The sequence below is a fragment of the Mandrillus leucophaeus genome, unplaced genomic scaffold, assembly GCF_000951045.1.
Source record: "Mandrillus leucophaeus isolate KB7577 unplaced genomic scaffold, Mleu.le_1.0 Scaffold273, whole genome shotgun sequence".
Taxonomy (NCBI): domain Eukaryota; kingdom Metazoa; phylum Chordata; class Mammalia; order Primates; family Cercopithecidae; genus Mandrillus; species Mandrillus leucophaeus.
The window spans coordinates 1,939,986-1,944,476 of record NW_012102843.1 but is presented as its reverse complement, the minus strand read 5'-3'; the positions used below and the strand labels follow the sequence as shown (position 1 = coordinate 1,944,476).

Sequence of the window (4,491 nt, the reverse complement as noted above, 5' to 3'; positions counted from 1 at the left end):
GCTTATATAGACATTTCTATTAAAAGTGTTCCAACCAAATTAATAATGAAGACAAAATTCTAGGTGGATTCATGCATTTAATGAAAAACATAAAGTCCAGAATTAAAGACCCTCTCCTGATGGAAAGAGCAATCCCATGGTGACCTTGGTGAGAAGCTGCTTCTCCTTGAATGCTCTAGCTCAAGGGTAGACGAATCACCTTCCCTTTCTGTTCTGCAGAGAGCTCAAGACCAGGCAGAAGTGTTCAGATAAACTTGTGTAAAGCTTCAGTTTGAAGTGAAGAGAGTTCAGTAGAGAGAGCAGTCTGTGAGGGATAACAGTCTGACTCAGAGTGCAGTCTCCACATCTGTTTCTTGTCTTCTGCTATAGGAATCACTTTTCCTAGCCCCTAGTCTCCTCCGCTTGGCAGGTGGCTTTGTAATAACTACTCCCAGTAGCACAGTCCTAGATGAGCGGATTCCTCAGAGTCCCCGCCATAAGCCCACCACCGTTTCTCAGATCTGAAGTTGGCTTCCTAGTGCATGACCTCATCCTTCAGGAGCACCCCATCCCCTACTCTTATTTTTTCAGGGAAGAGCTTACCTATTGGAAGAGAATCGAAATAGCTCAAGTTTATTTTATTTTATATGTATTTATTTTGAGACAGGGTCTCACTCTGTCATGCAGGCTGGAGTGCAGTGGTGCAATCTTGGCTCACCGCAACCTCCACCTCGTGGGTTCAAGCAATTCTCCAACCTTAGCCTCCTGAGTAGCTGGGATTATAGGCATGAGCCACGGCACCTGGCTCAAGGTTTTTTTTTAAATAGGAAATATACAGATAATTGTACTTCATGTAAGTATTTTAGCATAATGGGCTTTCATCTTCCAAAATAAGTTTGAAATATTTGCTACATATATTTATTAACCTACTGGTTCAGCCTCTCAATATTTAGCAAGTTTGTTTTAAAAATTACTATTCCCATTGGTCTACAGTACCATTCATATAAATGCATAACTTCGAAGTCAACATTCCTTTCACTGTGGACATAAGAATTCTTAAGGGGTACAATAATGACTGTGGCTGCTGGGTACTGTTAAAAGCCAAAAGGACTGGCAGGCTCAGAAAGGCATAAACTATTTATACATACTCTCAGTATACTACTAGTCCCACATTTTTGCTGTACATTCTTGTTTCATAATATGGTACAAATTATTCCCTAAGTCTGAAAAAAAAACAAGATGAATACGTTTTCATCTGAATTTCAAAATAACCTTTTTAATGAAAAAGAAGTTCCTCATGTGAAATCTGTTTAAAAGAATGATTTAAATACTTTGTTCACAACATGTACAATTTTTTGACCCTAGTGCCTCATTAAAATCAGTTTAGCAATAAAACCTTCTGTGCTTTATCAAAAACAGCATTCAATAGATTATAAAATTATTCATTCTGCATTTGAATCATTATTAGGACACTGAATTATAACAAAGTCCAGTAAATGTATGACCATTCATCAACACCCTTAAAACCTGTGAATTATTGCAGTTAATCTCATGTGTGCATATAATTCAAACATAAACTTTGTGGAGAGGGGATATAAAATAAATACTACAATATTTCTTCAGTCCTATTTAATGCTGCCTAGATGGTTAGGTGAAAAGGTTAATATTACTAACAGGCACTTTGGGAAGCCGAGGCAGGTGGATCACCTGAGGCCAGGCATTCGAGACCAGCCTGGCCAACATGGTGAAACACTGTCTCTACTAAAAATACAAAAATTAGCCAGGCGTGGTGGCACACACCTGTAGTCCCAGCTACTCGGGAGTCTGAGGCACTAGAATTGCTTGAGCCTGGGAGGCAGAGGTTGCAGTGAACCAAGATGGTGCCACTGCACTCCTATCTGGGTGATGGAGAAAGACTCTGTCTCAAAAAAGAAAAAAGAAATATATATATATATAAAATATATACACACATATATACACACACATATATATGTGTATATATCTAACAGGAAGAATCAAACTAGTTTAATAACTTGTTTTCTAAGTAGTTACCACAATTTAGTAAAACCAAGATATGCAGAGTATGCCAATACGTTTTTCCTATAGTGTAATGTAATTGCTAATATGAGGTATAATCAGTAAGCAATTAATACAAATATAAACAGGCATAAGCCACCACGAAATCACAGTCTGGTGAAAAGCTTTTCAGCTAAGCTAGTTGGAGAAGAGAGTTAAGGGAAATGAGAAAGGGCAGACAGGGCAGGTTTTCAGTGGAAACATCATTTACATGCCTTATCATCACCCTCTTATATGTAACAATCCACTGATGCAGGAAGGTAAATCCTGTTCAAGTATGCTAGCCTAAAATATACTTTATGTAGCATAGTAAGATTATTTAAGTATTACTAATGCTTCATTTGCACTTAGATTATACATAATCCTATATGCATATTAAAAACTCATTTCCCTAAATGAGTTAAAGAGTTTCAGGGAAGATGGAACTATGTACTATAGAATTTAGAATATCTAAATTAAGAGGTAAAATCAAAGGAAAACATTACTACCTTTTTAGTAAATGGAGTCTCACTCTGTCATCCAGGCTGGAGTGCGGTGGCGCCATCTCGGCTCACGGCAACCTCTGCCTCCCAGATTCAAGCAATTCTCTGCCTCAGCCTCCCAAGTAGCTAGGATTACAGGCTCCTACCACCATGCCTGGCTAATTTTTGTATTTTGAGTAGAGACGGGGTTTCACCGTCTTAGCCAGGCTGGTCTTGAACTCCTGACCTCATGATCCACCTGCTTTGGCCTCCCAAAATGCTGGGATTACAGGCCTGAGCCACCCATGTCTCCTCACCCATTTTTTAATACATGGGTTTGTCTGATGAGGATTGTAATCCAATGATTGGTTAGCAGCAATTTTACCAAACTGTAAGTTCTTTTACTAACAGACATTATAAACAGATAATACTAATCTTATTTAAAAATAATGAGTGCCACACTGGTGAATATACAGCTTATGAATAACTTTAAAAAAATTTCCCACTTTAAAAGGCAAACACAGCAGACAACTATACTAAACAAAGAAGCTAGAATATGGATACAGGATTGATGGGTCTAAGATGATACGTACCATACACAATTAATGTTAATCATGTGATCGGTATATTTTTCTTTGTGATTCCCCTTCATGCTGCTTTCTTCAGAAACTGAATTCTGAACTTCCTCTTCTAAAATTGGTATAATCAGGTTATCCTTGGACATCAAATTTTCTTTTATCACAAACTTAGTGATACAAAATGACACAAAAATGTTTCATTTTCGTATTCATCCAATATCTAGAGTAATAAAAAGAAGCACGTGGCCAGGCACAGTGGCTCACACCTGTAGTCCCAGTACTTTGGGAGGCTGAGACCAGCAGATCACTTGAGGTCAGGAGTTCAAGACCAGCCTGGTCAACATGGTGAAACCCCATCCTGGCCAACATGGTGAAACCCCATCTCCACTAAAAACACAAAAATTAGCTGGGCATTATGGCTGAAACCTGTAATCCCAGCTACTCAGGAGGCTGAGGAAGGAGACTCGCTCTAACCCAGGAGGCAGAAGTTGCAGTGAGCTGAGATCACACCAGTGCACTCCAGCCTGGGCGACAGAATGAGACTCCATCTAGGGGGAAAAAAAAAAAAAAAAAGCATGTGAAAATATTCTGGAAATCTTGAAGTATGCTGGTCCAAGTTTTGCTACAGATGATTCCTTTATACTAACCCTGCTAGGGAAATAGTTATTGCTTTTCAGAAGACACAGCACCATCAAGTCTGTGTCTAGTATAGTCTGTAGTAGAACACTTGGATTTTTATGAGCTGCACAAGGAAAAATCCATTGTTCAGTTGCTGTCATTTGAATACAAGTGTCTGGATGGCATTCAGTCTGAAGTTTGATAGCAAGTCCATTTAGCTCAAGGAAGAATTGCCTTAAATGTTCATACTTCCATATACCTGCATCTTGGCCTTCAGGTGGTTCAAGATTTTTGTCAGTATTGGAGCAGTCTTCTCTTATGTTCTGTTGCGTATACTGCTGAACAGCTAGCATACTGTCATTTCATCAAAAGAATCATCAGGCCAGGTGCCCAGCCTGGTCCACCTCAGCATTGCCATGTCCTCTGCCATGACCACAGTGCTATCATCTGAAGATCAACAACACTTTTTAGCCATTATTCTAGTCTTTCATGATCCATAAAATTACTAAAATGAAATTTCTTTTTAAAGCATTTTATTATTCAGGCCGGGCATGGTGGCTCATATCTGTAATCCTAGAAATTTTGGAGGCCGAGGCAGGTAGATCACTTGAGGTCAGGAGTTTGACACACCAGCCTGGCCAACATGGCGAAACCCTGTCTCTACCAAAAAAAAAAAAAACCACAAAAATTGACTGGGCATGGTGGTGCACACCTGTAGTCCCAGCTACTTGGGAGGCTGAGGCACAAGAATCTCTTGTACCCAGGAAGCAGAGGTTGCA

General features: G+C 39.4%; 1 protein-coding gene and 1 pseudogene across 3 annotated transcripts in view; one reads left to right on the top strand and one right to left on the bottom strand.

Moving 5' to 3' along the window:
* ELMOD1 (ELMO/CED-12 domain containing 1) overlaps positions 1-4,491 on the top strand; it is a 58,519-nt gene that overhangs the window by 21,262 nt on the left and 32,766 nt on the right. The gene's annotated exons all lie outside the window — the stretch shown is intronic.
* Positions 906-4,142, bottom strand: LOC105543024 (annotated as a pseudogene).